At 37.8% G+C, this 18068-nt stretch overlaps 1 protein-coding gene across 2 annotated transcripts in view; it reads right to left on the bottom strand.

Annotated features, from left to right (window-relative positions):
• Positions 1–18068, bottom strand: part of TBL1XR1 (TBL1X/Y related 1) — a 212291-nt gene that overhangs the window by 150668 nt on the left and 43555 nt on the right. The window lies entirely within an intron of this gene.

Below are 18068 nucleotides of genomic sequence, written 5' to 3'. Positions count from 1 at the left end.
CTTCTTTGAATTTTTTTCTGGGAGAGACCTTGCCGATGCAATATAACTACCTTGTGTCTTGTTGCTGTGCTCAGTCTTGCCATGGTGTATGACCTGACATGAAACTGTCTTCCACAATCTCACCTTAGTAGCAGAGTTTGGCTGTTCCTCACCCAGTTTTAAACCTCCTACACAGCTGTTTCTGTTTCAGTTAATGACTGTGTTTCAACCTACATATGAAATTGATGATCATTAGCATCTGCTTAGTATAATTGGTTAATCATACACCTGACTCTAATCCTACAAGATCCCTGACTTTGTGCAAGTGTACAAAGTGTGCAAGTGTAAGAATTGATGCTGGTTTGAAGCCAAAGGGCGGTCACACCAAATATTGATTTGATTTGGGTTTTTCTTCTGTTCGTTCACTTTGCATTTTGTAAATTGATAAACATAAACAATTACAATATATCTTTTTGAAAATTCTTACTTTACAGAATTTTTTCACACCTGCTAAAACGTTTGCACAGTACTGTGTGTGTGTATATTAGTACACAGCATAAATATATGTATATATTATATTAGTACACAGCATAAATGGCAGCGACCATTTGCAGTTATGACAGTAATGAAAAAGTAACTTTGCAACAAATGCCCACATTTATGACCTTTGCAGCATCTCTCTGTCATGTACTCACCATTATAGTTAGTACGCATTGTCCTGTGTAAAAATTTAAAGTCGCAGTCACATGATTTTTCATTTAGTGACTGCTTGGCTTAATGACTGAGTTGCCAGTCCCAACTGCAGTCGCTAAATGAGGACTACTGCAGTAAATTTATTCTTCTGAACTGATTCTGTTCCTGTGACAGGCATTCTGTGAGAATGTTCTCAAATTGCAAGTGGGTCTGCCAGGCCAAAAAAGGCTTGGAGCCAAAGTTCTAACTTAGAATAAGACACTTTCCTGTATTTTCCTTATTAAGACAGAAATTGGTGACTAACCTATGCAACAGGGTCCTGGCAGGGTACCTAGATAGGAGAAGCCTGGAAAAGTTAAGAAGAACCATCAAGCAGGCTAGCATAGATAAGGTTGCTGATTCTTACTTGTTCAGGAAACAAGGCATGGTGATGGTGAAGGGGAAGCAGGGATAAAATATAAAGTCTTCATGTATCCCATGATCAATATTCAGAACCTATCCTTATATAAAATCTATAGTAACACTCTGGAACATAGAATATGTATAGTGGCAAGCCTACAAAAAGAACTGCATCACTAAGCCATTTCTTTGTGTCAAGGGAGGAAAAAAATGACTTCTTGGTAAGAAACTTTCAAGGAGGGGAGAGAAAAACAAATGCATTAGAGCAAAAGGTATTATGTAACCACAGCTCTGTGCAGCTTTGTTTTCCCCAGTATCACAGCTGCTACAGAGACTGGAAGGGTTTAGTTACACTAAAAATACAAACAATGTGTGCTTTGAAAGGGTGAATTCCTTAAAAAAAAAAAGAGAGAGTTCAAATATATGCACGATTATGCATTCATAACAAGCTGGGGGGAAATGAAAAATGACTTCTTTCTGAGCAAACAAAAATAACTGAAATGAGAGAACTGCTTCTTTTCCAACCTGGTGCCCCTGAAATGTGTTGGAATTTCCACTCTGAAAATTATCTTTCTTCAGCCATGCTAGAAAGTGCCAGGCAAGGAAAAGAAGGTATAGTGGTTAAAAGAAGAATGAATTACAAAAAGTTCATGGTCCTTTTATTTAAAAAATCACCAAGCATTTTATGCAAGCCTCTGATTGGGTTTACATATCACACGCTAAGACATGATATGGTTGCTCTGCTTTATTTAGCCACCGTGGTTTATAAGCCATGATTTGTGTGTGCTGTGTGACTTCAGGAAGTTGATTATAGTAAAAGAAATATTGGCTCAAAAAACAATGTGTGAACACTGTCTTTCAGTCTCAGTTCCATCTTGAATCAATGATAAATCTGCAACGCTATTACACTGTCTATTAAATCCGTCAATGATTGTGATTACTCTGGTGAATATTTATGAAATTTATACACCACTTCAATTCAATTGGATTTTAGGCATCCATGCAATCATAAGGCAGGTGCGTTGACTACATCTCCAATGCTCTGCATTTTCCAGTCATCCCAAAAAGGCATTGCAAAATTTGTCTCTCTGGTTTTTTAAGACAATGACTGGGTTCCCACATTACCTCAAGTAATGACTTATTTAGCTATGGTTTCTTCTGTAAATCATAACACCTGGGCTCAGAGAAGTCCACTCCCTCTCCTGTGTGACAACCCTTCAAATATATGAGGTCTGGATCATCTCTCCCTTTGGTTATCTACTCTACAGGGTAAACATACTGAGATCCTTGAACCATTTCTCAAGGACTTGATTTCTATACTCTTCACCACTCTGCCAGCCCTCCTCTGAACTTGCTCCGAATGAAGACTGACCACAGCAGAGCACAGTGAAACAATTACTTTCTATTAATGCACTCCAAGACAGCTGCATTGCACTACTGCCTCTTGTGTAACTGTGGTCAACAAAAAAACCTGAAATATCTTTCTGTATACTGTGCAAGCCATTCTATAGTTATACCTTACCTTCTTTCTATCCAGATATAGAAATTGTTACGTTCCATTTGCTTCATTTTAGCCCACTGCTCAAGCCTGACTACATCTTTTTTAAGCATCTCTTTCATTTACAGATCTGTCTGTCTGTCTAAATTTGTCTGGCTGCTCATCTCAAAAAATGACTCTGGGCAGCGAACAAAATTAAAAAGAAAATAAAAACAATTACAAAAATTAAAATACATAGCAGTCAAGAATACATCATGCTTCATAATTGCCAAAAGAACCAAGGAACGGTTCCCTGCATACACTCAGGGCCCCAGGCACGGGCACAGAGATAGGTCTTTAAGGACTTATGAAAATCCAAAAGGGTTGAGGCCATCCTGATCTCCGGAGGGAGAACGTTCCATAGGGCAGGCGCTGCAGCAGAAAAGACATGTCTTCTGGGCCCCACCAACTGGCATTCCTTAGCCGATGGAACCCAAAGCATGCCCATCCTGCCTGACTGGATTGGATGGGAAGAAACAACTGAGGAAAGATGGTCCCTCAAGTAACCCAGTCCCAAGCCATGAAGGACTTTAAAGGTGACAACCAACACCACCTTGAACTGCACCTGGAAGCACACGGGCAACCAACGCAGCTTTAGCTATCCCTCCCAGTTTTGTGTCATCTGCAAAAACTATCTAAATGTCCCCTAAACTTCCTCATCCAAGTCACTGAAAAAAAAACTGAACAGCACACCACCCAGGACAAAGTGCTGGACCACTGCACTCTTAACTTCCCTCCAAGCTAACTCGGGGCATTAATAACCATTCTTTCAATGCAGTCAGTCAGTTATTCTATATTTTAACATTTTATGAAGAACAGGGACATGAAGCACTCTATCAAAGACTTTGCTGAGGTCCAGATACACTGTGCCTACCACATTCCTCTTATCTACTAAGCTTTTATCAACGGAAGAAATACAGTGAGCTTGTATAATTTGTCAGCAACAAACCCATGCTAGCTCCTGTTAATTGGAGCATGCCTACCTAACTGCTCACAAATATGCTGCTTGATAATCTACTTGAGGACCCTGCCCAGTACAGAAATCAAGCTGTAGTTTCCTGGGTCCTCTTCCTTCCCTGTTTTGAACACAGGGATGAAAAATGCTTTCCACCAGTCTTTTGGGTCCTCACCAGTCCTCCAGGAGTTCTCAAAGATTACCAAGAGTGGTTCTATAATCATCTCCACTAGTTTCTTCAGTACCCTGGGATGTACTTCATCTGGATCTGGAGACTCAAACTCATTAAAATTAACTAAGTTCTTCCATACCCTCTCCTTATCTATTCTAAGCTGCAGTTGTCTCCTTCCCCCAGTGGCATAACCATGATTAGCTAGGGCTTTACTTCCCTTCTGAGAAAAGGCAGATGCAATATAGGAGTTAAGACGCTCTGGCTTTTCACACCCACATTACCACTTCATCACCTTCTTGTAATAAACTTTCAATCTCTGACTTGCCTTTTATTTCTAATGTACACAAGAATCTTTTTGTTGTTGTTTTAGATATGCCTCACAAGCCTCACTTCATTCTGAGCTTTAGCTTTTATGAAAGAGTTCCTATAGTTTCTGAAGACCGGTAGTCCTATATTTTTCTTTGGTTGTGTTTTCCTCCTTCCTTATAAAGGTCAATTTTTCTCTTTAGCATTTATATACATCCATGCTGGCTTCTTTTAGATTTCTTCTTCTTCTCCCCCCCCACCCCTTTTTTGTGGAGTTATTTATGATTATGGTTTCAGTAGCTCATTTCACAGAATTTCTCATCCTTCCTGGATACTTTCCTCCTTAATGATTTGAAGCCAGTAGATCTGATCTACCTTCCCTCAAAATTCATCAAATTCCAGTATAACTATTCCCAGTTCCTCCTCTTCTGAGTATCACAAATTCTAGGATAACATGACTAATCCCCAAGAGATCAATCACTTTCACTTCATCTAATTCCTCCTTGCCAGTGAAGATTAGTTCCTTCTTCTACCTTCTTTTAACTGAAGTTGTCAACAAAAGAGGACAGGAAGTTGTTGGACCTGTGACTCTTGATAGAGTTAGATAACCAACAGATGTCAGAATAATGGAAATCCTCCATTAACACTACTACATACCTCTTTGAAAGACTGATCATCTGATCCAAAAATACCTTATCTCCATCTTCTATTTGTGCAGGTGGTCTATAATAAACTCCCACAGTATTTTCAGTTTCCTTTTTCCCTGTTATTCTTACCCAGATAATATCAACAGGATTTCCATGCTGTGGTTCCTGAACTGTTGTACAAATGCAACACCCTCATTCTTTCTCTTGTGTTGTTCCTTTTGAATAAATTAAAGCCTTCCAATGTTATGTGCTAATCATGTGTATCAACTTGCCAGGTTTCAGCAATGCCTATCACATTATATTTGTCTTCCCCAATTAAAATCTTTCATTCTTCCCGTTTATTTCCCATTCTCTGTCCAGTGATATAGAAATGCAATTGCTCAACTGAGAAACACAATGCAAATTTGCAATTTTACACGATCCAAGCAAACAATAATCACAACTGAAATTTAAAGCATAAAAGTTTATGAGATCACACATAACACAATTCCAATTCTTCATAAAAACTGCAAAAAAAAAATCCTAGAAAATATACATGTCTAACTAAAAAAAGTCAAAAACGTTATATTTACTTCAACTCCACATTCAATCATTTAGAGTATCAGCATTCTACATGTTTAAATTGTTTACTTTAGTTGTATACCATACATTCCCAAAGGCTCCGTTAATTTGATGTCTTAAAAAAGAAAAATCCTGAAATCTATTCAAGCACTTACAAATATAGCTTAGCTAAAATACAATTACAAGGATTTGACATGCACATCTGTGTTGAACATTTTAGTATATGGGGCAATACTACTGGATGCTGACAGTAATCACTATATCACCTATTCTGTCCAACTGTATTTAAGAAAAAAAGTAGACTTTAAATGTCAGTTTGGGAGCATATGTAGGCTGAATTTAGTCATTTGCACCAACAGCGTAACTACTGTTTGGCTACAGCTCAGGACCAGGAAAAGTCCTCAATTATTCCATCTTTTTATTTTTTATCTCCAAGAAAGCTGGAAGAGTGCTCAATATTTAAAGCTATACATTACAGCCGATCTATATCCAGACAATGATTTTTCAGAGATTACTGCCATAAACTTTCTGCCACAGAAATATTCAGATATTTTGAATGGATCAAACAATCCTTGGGGGGCTTTGTCACAATTTTTTGTATAATTTGTCAGTAGTATTAGGTGTTACAAGCCTTATGCTGGATTCACACATCATGCTGAGCCAAATTGCAGTTTCCTTTTTTAGTACTCTATGAATCCAACTTTTGTGGTTTGTTGTGGGAACCTAATTCAACAAACTATGGGTAAGGAAAACATAATTTATGTAGGTGTGTGAAGGAAATCAACGGTGTGTTTGTGAGGGAGTGTGGTTTAATTCAATGGGGTCACAAGAAGAATGAGCCATGGTGGAGACAGAGATCCATTACATAATTGCTTTGGAGGGATAGCAATAGTGAAGGCATGGTTCTAACCTACAAAATTGGCCTACCAAATTATCATGCTTTAGTAATGAGAGCTACCACAGGCCTCAGTCTAGATGAACTTATCAATCTGCTTTTCCTTATCTTATCTTTGCACAATTACCAATTCAGAAGCACAACATAAATTCAAATGAATATAAAGTCAAAATATTCACCCCCACCCCCAAATTAACAAGCTCCTGCTGCTAAACTTAAGCAATAGGGAAGAAAAACTATTTAGAAGCAATGTCTATTGCAGCAAGGCTGATTGAGATTTACAAGGTGGAAAATGTTGATCCAATAACAGTAATTTGCTCCAATCACTCTATGTTTCTTGTATCATTAAAGAAACAAGAGGCTTCATTTTAGTCAATACTAGGCAAATCAGTGATGGCATCTCAGTGTTTGTGGGATTTGTTTTGCTTGCAAGTATTTTACTCAGCCAATGTAAACATAAAATTTGAACTACAAAGTCAGAAAGGAGAACAGATACAAAGGTCATCTAGCCTACTGATTTTCAAGTTAAAACTGTAAAGCATAAGTGGGTCCTATCAGCAACATCATAATCAAGACTGTAATAAGGTGGCAGAAAAGAAACACAGAAAACATTTGGGGAATGAAAGAGAGAAAGGAGAGCAAAATAGAATTGAAGATTAGGACCCATCCAGTACTTAGCTGTTGAAATATACAAACAAGCAGAAATCAGAAACAATGTTTATAAAACCCAGCCTTCTGAAATTTAGTGCCCAAATGTGTTGGCTATGTTCACTGAAATTCTGGGAATTACATACCTGGAGTGTCCAAAACATTGTGAATTAAAAATTAACTGATCCATTCATTTTGGATGTGATTGCAGCTCAAAGAAGCATATCTTGAGCTGAGAACAGAGCAATTTCAAGCTCAAGACACTTCCAAGATTGTCAAATGGAGCATTCTGAATTTGAGACAGTTTAAAGTCAACACTTTAACACAGCCTTAATTTGGATGGCAAATAAGCAAACATGAGAAAATTCTAGGCTGGAAAATTCTAGACATCTGTTTACTTCAATATCTAGATAATAAAAAAAATCTTCAATTTCTGTATAAACCTATCAGCCCTTTGAGGTAGACCAGACTAGGAAACTAAAGTCATGTAGGCCTATACCACCTTTCTTACAAAGATATAGTAACAGAATCTTGTAAGTCTAAATATGTTTCCCCTCCCTCCTTTTATCTTCATGAGAACTAGGGAGAGTCTTGTCTGAGACATTTTCTCAGGTTACACTTCTGCCCTGAACTCAGATTTTTATCTGACTGCTTTGGTAGTGGCTCTTCCTCCTGTCCCTCAAAACCAGAATTTGTGGAAGACCGTTAGAAATTTCGTTCTGGTGCCTAGAAATGGAAGCCTCCAACCAGGACAGGCCTATAGGCTTTCAAGAACATTAGCTTTATACCACCAAAATAACCAAACATATAAAATTCAACAACAAAAAAAATTCCTTGATTTTATCTACACATGACCAGGAAAGACAGTCCTACTACTACCGGTAATAGGCGTCTTTCTGTTTCAGTCTTGGCCCATTTAACCTATATGCTTCCAACATCCAAATCAGTTTTTTGGTCAAGTTCAGTTACCAACTCAACAGTATATCCAGTTGTTTTCCTTGGCCTAATTTGTTCTTCAAAATGTTTTGCTACTATGTTGGTCATCAGCAACATTTTGAGATGAAAGTCGCTGATTCTGTGTTAAGCCTATGGGGACCATATATAACCAACAATTCCAAGGAAACAGAAATTTGCATCCACAGTTTACATGTGGTCATATGCCCACTTCTGGTCCAGGACACATTCTCATGCAAGAATAAGGTTTGATATCACTTTCTAAAAATATTCTCAATAACACACAATTTCCCTCCCCATTTTCCTATGCAATTTTCTCTGCTGATATGTCTGAAATGTCAACCATGCAGGCAGATGCCTAGACAAGCCACTCCATCCTCTTCCAATCAGAATTGACTCTAAGCAGCAAGTGTCAAGGCTTCATTCCAGGTACATCTCCTTGCTCCTTATTCCAAGTAAGGGAGGGAAGATCAAGTAAGTAGATTTATTGCAGAGAATTAAAAAGCCACAGAAAGAAGTTCCAGCTTTACAAAAAAATTTTTTCTCCCTGAAGTGACAATCAGAATCAAATTCCCACTTCACCAGCTTCAGCACTTGTAAGAGTAGGAGGCTGAGCCACTGAAGTGTCAGCTCCATCAATCAGGCAAGAGATAGAGAAAGAGGGATTAAAAAAAAAAAAGGACTAGGTTGCAATCACTTTTCACATCAAGTCATAAACTATTCTTTACAAACCAGTGGCTGAATTCACGCATCACACTAGCCAAAAAATATAAGTTCATATTATAACTTAGCACAGACTTTCCAATATGGGTGCCCTCCAAATCTGTGGAATTCAGTTTCCTGAATATGTAATAATGACAATGCATTTAAAGTTTACATATCTACTTAGAGAAAGCTGGTTCAGTATAAAGTGTGAATTGAGCCAAATCAAAGGGAGGAAAGAGGAAGATTCCATAAACAATGTCAGCTGCAGAGATAATAAATTATGGATACTAAAGAAACAGGAGGCTTTAATAAGACTTTAAGGGAATCCCATAAATCACTATGAGAATTTAACATTAAACTGAATATTAATTAATTGAATTTATATAGCTGCCCATCTCACTTGCATATGACTCTGGGCAGCGTACACAATTAAACAGAAACAATCCACATAATAAATAACCACAACATTCAAATTCATTTGCCCTTCCCATTTTTTTCAAACCATCACTGTTGTGCTAAGATTAAGAGGACTTGAATGTAAGATCCAGGGGTAGTACTAATGAACTATAATTTTCATTACACCTCTTACATTGCATTCCTTCACAAAGGAAATGAGACTTCCATACCAAGGTTAGGTTGGGTCCCCCATTTTCCAAAGTAATGCAAAGCAAAATCCAGACACTGATTTAAAAGCTCATAGCGAGTGCTTTCAAAAGCACAGAGAATCAGCTTCTTGAAACAATGACATGGTGTCACTGTTGACCTGGAGACTCTTTGACTTGGAAACTGCATGATGATCCGCATCACTTTGCGGAAGCAGAGGAGCTTCTGTTGTGGAGAGGCGCACTTGTTCAGCTGCCCCAGTTTCATCTAATCCAAATAATAAGCCTGCCAGATTTGGCCTGCAAAAACTGAAGTGATCACCAAGGGACAGACAAGAGACACACAAATTTTAACTCTTTGCTGACATCTAGCGGTCATCCAGATTTCTGCAGCATTGATCTCATAGCTCTATAGATACATCCAACTGCCTTTTGGTCAGGAATCCAAATCGTTATAGAAGTACATTCCTCTGCTCCAAGACCTAGTTCATACAAAGAACAAAATGGACCTAATCACTGTTCCTGATTGTGCTAGCCTATACAATTCATGGGGATTTTACAGCTTCCTTCAAAGAACTGCTGAAATTTTGTCAGATAATAAGCACCCCAAATCGTCCTTACCATTAGCAGGAAAAGTTGCAAGCACAACTAAAACTGGTAACCTAGTCTGCACCTTCTGTACTTTACCAAAAAAAATCATTATGTGATAGTTTCAATTGACCAAGGTCATGTTGGGCAGAAGAGATCACTATCTATGAACCATCTGATTGTGACCACAGCAGTGAATAAGTTAAATATCTTTTCAAATATTTCATGTTTGTTATTTCTACTTTGCATACTGGATGTTACATGACTGAAAAAGTTTATTTCATTAGTTTTATATCCTCTTCTCTAGAAGCTCAAGGTGGTGTACACAACACTTCCTTCTCTATTTTTTTTCCAGAATAACAAACCTGTTAGGTAGGTTGGAATGAGTATGACCTGCCCAAAGTCACCCAGTGAACTTCAACTTCATCCTGCCATACAACAAATGCAAAACTAGGCTGCCCTTATTGCTAACCAACTTTATTACAGAGTCAAGAGTGAGTTAATATGTGTGAGATCAAATATATTCTTGCCCATAACTATCCTCCTTGTTTCATTTATTTAGTATATTTCTGTGTCACCTTTCAGAATATTACCAAAGGACAGCAATCAAATTACATATATGGAAAATAGAACACAGCTATATGTTTATTTCACTGCATACTGAAATAGAACTTGATTATGGCATTTCCTAAGAATGCTACAGGAGGAATCCATAGGTCTCCTGATGTTGCTGAACTATGACTCCCAGTAGACCCAGCTTGTAAGGCAAATGGAAAAAGATACTGGCAAGCTACTTCAGCAGCCTCTGGAGGCTCACAGGTTCTCCAATGCTATTTTATTGTTAAAAGCTTCTGGCTGTTTTTCCAGTAGAAAAGTGACTGAACAGCAAACAATAAATGTAATATGCTACCTATGATCATATTAAGGTTGAGGGCCTTCCTTATATCTGCAGTAGATAAAGTGCAAACACAACAAACATAACAGAAACTTTAACTGGAGACACATAAATAGCCTTGGAAATGCATGCCCAAGTTAGGTAGGCGTGTGAAGAGTTGCAAGGAAGTTGAGGTCACCACTGCAATGCCACAAACACTGTGAGGCTAAGTTGTTAGTTGTGAAATAGACTCTTATCTGTTAGAACAAAAGGAAGTGCCTCATTAAATCTGTTACAGAGGAGCCTAAGTTAACAGCTGCAGCATTCAGGCTGATGACTAGAAGATGATTTACAAGTGAACAGGAGGTATCCACCCCCATTTCTTCAAGCATTTCCAGAAAGAGGAAAGCAGCTGAAACTATTCTGTTTACAGTTGTCAAGGGATGCGCTGGTTGCATTTATCACAGTGGTCAGCGGACAAGCTTCTGGCCATACGTTCAATAAATTAAAGCAGAAGGCCAAGCAAAAAGGCATGACTGAGCACAGAACAATTCCACCTACCTTCTTTCTACCAAATCAGAAAGCAGGTAAAAGTACATTTTGATAGAGGTGGGAAGGCCTGATGCTACAGCTGCGTTCACATGCAGCCACTATTAGAAAGGAACATGTATGCTAATACACATTGCTCAATTGTTTCTGATTGGCTATTCCTGGCAGGGAATACTATTGAGCAAACTGGAACAGCTCCCATGTGTTTAGCGTTAGGTACTAGCTAGGAACTCTGAGTTGTTGTTCTCCTAAGGACAACTCCTGGCTTATGACGCTAGCCTGTCTGGAGAGAAACAAGCCAGAGACTGCAGTTCACATTTGCTGCTAATGCTAAGCAAAGTACAAAACTATTTACGTATAACTTAGAAGGAAAAGGCAAGCTCTGTATACTCTGAAAATGATTCAGAAGTGCCTTGGATGATACATAAGCACAGCACCTCTCTATTCATTAAAGCAGCCACATCTTTTTCTTTTTTTTTGCCTTTGCAGAAGCCCCCCGAAATGCTGTCTTGATTTACAATTCCATGTTAGCATGCTTTCCTCTATTTGAGCTGCAGACAATAGCTTAAGTGAGAAGGCCTCCGGTATGGTGATATCACTTGTGCAGGAATTTGTTCCCAGGAATATTTGTTCGATGCCTATCTTCATGTTATTTTTACAACTAGGCAAGTCATTTAAAAACAATTCCTAGGCTTTTAATCTCTTGTATCTTGCTTTTATGACTCTATTTATTTTTAAAATTCCTTTGACTATTCCCATCCCCTCCCCCTTTTTTTTAAATTCAGTCTAGGGTTTTCATGCTTTTGTTTCCTCTAATTTTAACTTCTTGTATGCCTGTTTTAACTTCTTGTAGACATGTTGTCTGGCACGATATAAATCAAACTAAATTAAAGCAAAACATAATGAGTTAAGTAAGTTTCCAACTTCAGGACAGAAGTCTGGACTAGATGATCTTGAAGTATTTTAGATTTAATTGTAATTAGTACTGTCTTAGATTAAATGAATATTTTTTTTCTCTTAAACAAAAGGTAGATTATCTTAGAAATTAATGCCAAATTCTAAATAGTCACAGAAAAATCTGAATAACAGAAATGACATGAATGAACTCCTGAGTTTCACACTATCATATTATGCTTGTTCATTGACAAATGAAGAACAGAAATGCCCTTTAAAGAAATGAAAAGAGAAATAATTACTTGGAGTACATCCTGAAATAATAAGTTACTGGTGTTTGACTTTCTTCCCCCCAGGAAACTCAAAAACTGCTTTCAAGTTTATCCGACAAAGTTAATATTTGTTAGAACTGTAAAGATAGTTTACCAATTCCACTGCTTTAGCCATTCCACCAACTGCCACCTAATTATGTCAGCTAAACTACAGAGACACACCAGCATACACATTATACAGATGTTATTCTGCAGGAGCAAACAAAATCAGCATTGTTAAATTGCATAATTAAGTCCAAAATCCTACACATGCTAACTAAATTGCACCGCATTACAAGAATTGCAACAACTAGAATTACAGACACAGAGAGTGCTACATCTCAGTATGCCTCTGCAGAGAATATAACATCATGTGCTTCCAGATAACATAATCAAGGATAGGATTATTGTATGTGCACTCTCTAAATATTGAGGATCACCATTCCTGCCTCAGCAAATTATATGCCCCACACAACATAACAGTCTTAGGAGAAAATCAAATTTAATGCAGCAACACTACACTAGAAATATGCAATATGTTTTAAATTTTAAAAATATATAAAGTAGAAGCACTAAGGAAACTGGCATTTTCATCTATTTACAAAGTAATATTACCAGGAATGATTCCCAATGTGACAAAAACAGGCTGAATTTGTGCATTCTGCTAGATTAGGCTAAAATGAGGTTGGTACTTTGTGTTTTAATATATCATAGGAAACCAGCCATTGCCTGAGCAAATGGCCACTTTACATCACAATATGGTTTACTACTTGGATGCACTCTTTGTAGGAACACAGAAACTGTGCTTTGTTAACCTGGCTTCAGGAGTAAGCATGCTGTGTAAACTCAGCCACTTCCAGTTATTGTGCATGAAATAACTGGTGCATGAAAGCAAGCTTTCCAGCAAATATTACTAAAGAGTTTAATTCCCCAGAAATAAGTCTAATAAAATTAGCTGATCTTCCTATCTTATTTTTCCCAAACAAAAACCCACTTGAAGAAACAGCATGTGTAGCCACTTTCCACATGATCAGGAAATCTGATGGTATAGTGCTCCTGAACACATAGAGGAGAGCAGCTGTGTTCAGATCATCCATGTCACTATGGAGAAGTAAAGAGGACAGCCAAAGAAATTTGTCCCTAATACTCAAGTTTAATTACATCAATCCATATCAGCTACCTCTTCTCAACACTGCATCACTCACAAGAAGAGGTCTACATATGCAGTGCTGAAGTTCTGCTCACAGAGCTTTGAAAAGCTGCAGATGACCTTCTCACTTTTCCTATTGGACTTAGAGTTACCAGCAATGATAGTTCAGTAAAAAGAAACTAAGATATGGGCAGATGGTGTCCTAGCATTTTTCACTATCTGATCCCCATTTGCCTGGAATTATTATATGCTGGTAGAGGTTCCTGGTTGTTTGGGTCTTCTCCAAAGGGTCAACTAGACAGCAGTCTTGCAAATTACAGAATTAGAGTATACTGTTCTCCACTGTTAGTAAACTATGCAGAAAAGGCTCCCATAAAGGCATGCCAAGCCTTTCTAGCTTGTATTACACAGAGTTCAGATTATAGCTTTTCAAAATAATAGTTACATATTACAGAACTCATCTCATGTTACCCTACTTAAATCATTTAAAAAGAAAAAGGCAGGAAAGTTTAAGACAAGAATATTGTTAACTAAATTAAAATCTGTATTTTCTGGAAGGTTAAAGGGATACATACACAGCAGGTATTATCAGATAATGGACTTCAGCATATTGTGAATTCCCCACATCTGTTATTTCACTGACATTGGTATTTACTGAAGAAAAACCTCAAAAGGAAATAGGTGGAGCAGTTCAGTCTGAGGCTCAAAAAGGAGTTCCTCATACACAATGACAACAAACATTTTCTATCCTCTGCTGATCAATTTGCAAGGCTGCAAAATTCTAGGACACCCTGTAGTTTAAATCTTTACATTTAAATTTAAATGTTTAAATCTCTGGGCTTGAAAAATATACTTGTATTAAAGGGGGGGGGGGAGATAAAAATCAAGCTTCGCCTCTTCCCTAAATTGGCATTATTATTATTTGTAGGCTCTAGTCACCTTCTTTTCTGGAAACCCAGGGCATTGCCTTCAAAAATCTTCATTGCATCTTTACTCTGAAGCACCCACAACATCAATTATCTTGGGACAAAAGATTTGTTTACATTCTTGTGTCTGGTTTGCTGATTAATTGTTTTAGATCCTGGTTTAATTTTTTCCCATTTATCCTTCTACACCAAGAAAGGAATGTACAAACCATTCTCAGTATAAAACAGCTGATTTTGGATAGTCTGTGCCTCAATCCAAATACATGTTTCATTTGTCTTGGCCCGTGCATGAAAAAAGGCTATTTTTCATAAAATATTTTGAGGTGGGGAAGGAGGACAAGCAGGGAAAAACCAAGGACACTGGCACCAGTAGTGGCTGAGGGGAGAGAGGGAAGAGCAAAGCTTATCTTCGAAGCTGTTGCCCACATCTTCCCATAGCAGCTTCATTCTACCCTATCATTTTCCTTTCCTTTCCTTCCCTCCCCTCCGTCACCATAGATATCCCAGTGCAGAAGACATAAAATCCAAAAGGGCAATTTCCAGGAACTGAAGAAATGGAAAGTCTTCCCTACTTTTACAAGTAGAAATGCCAAGAAATTGAAACTGAGAGGTTCTACAGACATGACCTCTCCCCAAAGATGTGGCTGTCTTTGACCTGGTGTTGAAGTGTACACAGAAAAGAAACATTTTCTGGTTTTGTACACGGAACAAACCACCACTTTCTGAGAATTCTGCTCTGCTGTTTCAGGTCAGTCATGGTTTAGCAGAAGCAAAATCCTGAATGCTTTGGTTGTTTTGGGTTTTAGATAAAACAACCCTGACTGCTGAGAAGGGGAAGCCCAGTATGGGTTGACCTGTCTCTTCCTTTCTCCCCTCAGCAGCTACTAATGAAGCATATCCACCAGACCACTTACCTCCTCCCCCCACCAAATCTTCCTAGCATCTTCCCTACCCTCTCTTCCCTCATTCCCAGCTTGGCATATCCCACTGGCTTGCCATCTTTCTAATGCCTGCCCTTCCTTCTCTCCTTAACAGGTTTACGGGAATGTATGTATGTTCTAGAACAGTGTTTCCCAACTTGGGAACTTTAAGATATGTGGACTTCAACTCCCAGAATTTCCCAGACAGCATGCTGGCCATATCCCACTGGCATCTTTTTGTTATTCTGGGGCTCAGATGAAACAAAATTCAGATAGGGCAGTACGTACTCCAATGCAGAGAAAAAGGCAAGCACATCTCCAGGGAGCGGTCATGCAATCAGAAGATCCCAAATCCAGTCATTTGACATTCTAGTTTAAAAGTGGGAAAGACTTTTCCACTTGCATGAATCTTCTATTTTCCTCAACCTATATTCAAATTCTGTTACTTGGGGGGGGGGGCTCCCAGGTACATTTCAATTGTCTGTCTTTGATTTGAAGTTGTTTTAAAAATGCAGAACTACAAAAAATGTCTTACAAAAAATAAAAAAAAAAAATGTAATTAATAATAAGCAAAGCAAAAGATTATGAACCAAGGCATGTCATCTGTATATCAAGTATTAAACAATATATAAATTTTTCAAATTAAGAAAAAAAAGCCCTCTATTCTTGTAAAACTTCATGACATCTGTGCCAATGAGTAACATATTGTATCATTGTTTTCAGTATTAAAAAGCTTTCTTTCCAAAAATGGGCAAGTTACACATGTATTGAATCTAATACTTAATGCCTAGAATAATAGTACTTTTCCAATTTCTCAAAATAATTCTGTTTCCAATTCCCCACACACATAATAACCAATGTTCCTCAAAACAATCATATTCCAGTTTTGGAACATAATTCAACACAACTTGTTGAGATGAGTAGCTATAGAAATCAAACAAATAAATAAATAACATCTTTATCATTAAGAAATTTTCCTCTAAATCTACTTAGCTATATTATATATTATACTATACTATACTATACATTACTTCTATTCTACATTCTATATTCTTTTCTATGAATTTGACAGAGCAGAGGTACATGCCCAAGTTCAGGCCTACTCTATGGCAATAAAGATGTAACGTAAGTACAGGTAGTCCTTAACAATGGTAATTGGGACCAGGAACTCCATCACTAAGCGACAGAGTCATAAGTGTGACATCACGTGACCACGCTGACTTACGATGGCAGTTCCAGCTGCAGTCATTAAGCGAATCCCTTGTGGTCATTAGGCACGATGTCACATGATCTACATTTGTGGCCTCCTGTTAGCTTTCCCATTTACTTTGCTTGTTGGAAGCTGGCAGTGAAGGCTGCAAATGGTGATCATGTGATCACGGGACACTGCAGCCATCGTAATTGTGAGCCGGCTGCCAAATGCCCAAATCACAATGTGACCAGGGGGACGCTGCAAGGGCCACAACTTTGAGGACCAGCCATAAGTCTACTCATTCAGCACCGTCTTAACTTCAAACAGTCATTAACCAAGGACTACTTATATGTCTCCTCTCCTCTCTTACTGCATCAGCAAGTCTTCCAGTGGACCTCTTCCAGGTAGCCAACTCCCTTTTGGGTAACAAGCCATCCTGTTGATTTACAACCTGGGTGCCATGAGCCATTTGCTTGACACTTTGTTTGCAAACTCACTCAGGAAGGAGGTATGGGTGGGTGAGGCGAAGCTCAGAAGCTGTTGTTGGAGATGGGGCCAATCCTGAAGACAAAGTTTTTGAGGCCAGATTCCACTTTCTTTGGGTTTTACCTTTTATATTTATTGTATTTTTATACCTTGTTAGTTGCTGAGAGTCTTCTGATTGCAGCAGCAAACTAATGTGATAAACAAATACATATTAGAATATTACTTCAAAAATATTCCAATAAGATCAAATCATACAAGTTAATGACCCTCAGGTTTTTTTTAGATCAGCTATAATGAAAATGTTTTTAACATCATTTTGCCTTGGGGACCCTTTCTGGATTGATAGAACTCAAACAAATGAAATCAAACACTGAAAACTTACACATATGGCCTAAAACAGTATTCTCTAACTTACTATCCCCCAGAAATTTTGGCAGTGAACTTTCAAATTACCAGCCATCATTTATCATCAATTACCAGCCAAAAACTCTAGGAACTAAAATTTCAATGCATCTGGAGAACACGAGGTTTGAGATGCTTGACATAACATTTCATGAAACACAAATAGGATTTTTTGGCTAGGATATGTGGCGAAATCCCCCTACCAAAAAACATAGCTGTTTTAAAAAGTAGCAGTTTAACCCTTCGTGTAAAAAAGAAAATGAACTTGTGATTTATGGTTTTGATGATTAGACAGGATAGACTATAGAAAGAAGAGTGTCACGATATAACCTTAGAGAGATTAAAATGTAATCGTACTTATAACTGCTGTGAAGAAGATAGGAAACCACTTTATATCTTTTTTATATCTTTTTTCTACTTTTTTTTTCTTTACCTTCCTCTTTCTCTTTTTTGCACTTTTAGCTTTTTCTTTTATTTCTGTCTTTTTCTTTCTCCTTTCTCATTCTACTTTAGTTTGTATTAGTTATTATTAATACTGGCAATAAAAATTACACACACACACACACACATTGTTGCAGATAGGTATTAGGCTTACTTTCCTAAATACTCCAAAACATTTTGGAAGTGAACCCAAAACACTGTACAGCTCTAGCCTTTGCCAAACTTCCTTATTCTATTCTATACACTTCTAAAGTATTTCATTCTATGCCATCAATACCTCCA

The sequence above is a fragment of the Python bivittatus genome, unplaced genomic scaffold (genome assembly GCF_059951505.1).
Source record: "Python bivittatus isolate LINGU-HERP-01145 unplaced genomic scaffold, Pbiv_v1 ctg000980_np1212, whole genome shotgun sequence".
Classification (NCBI taxonomy): Eukaryota; Metazoa; Chordata; class Lepidosauria; order Squamata; family Pythonidae; genus Python; species Python bivittatus.
Note: the sequence above shows the minus strand (reverse complement) of the source record. Positions and strands in the feature narration are given on the sequence as shown.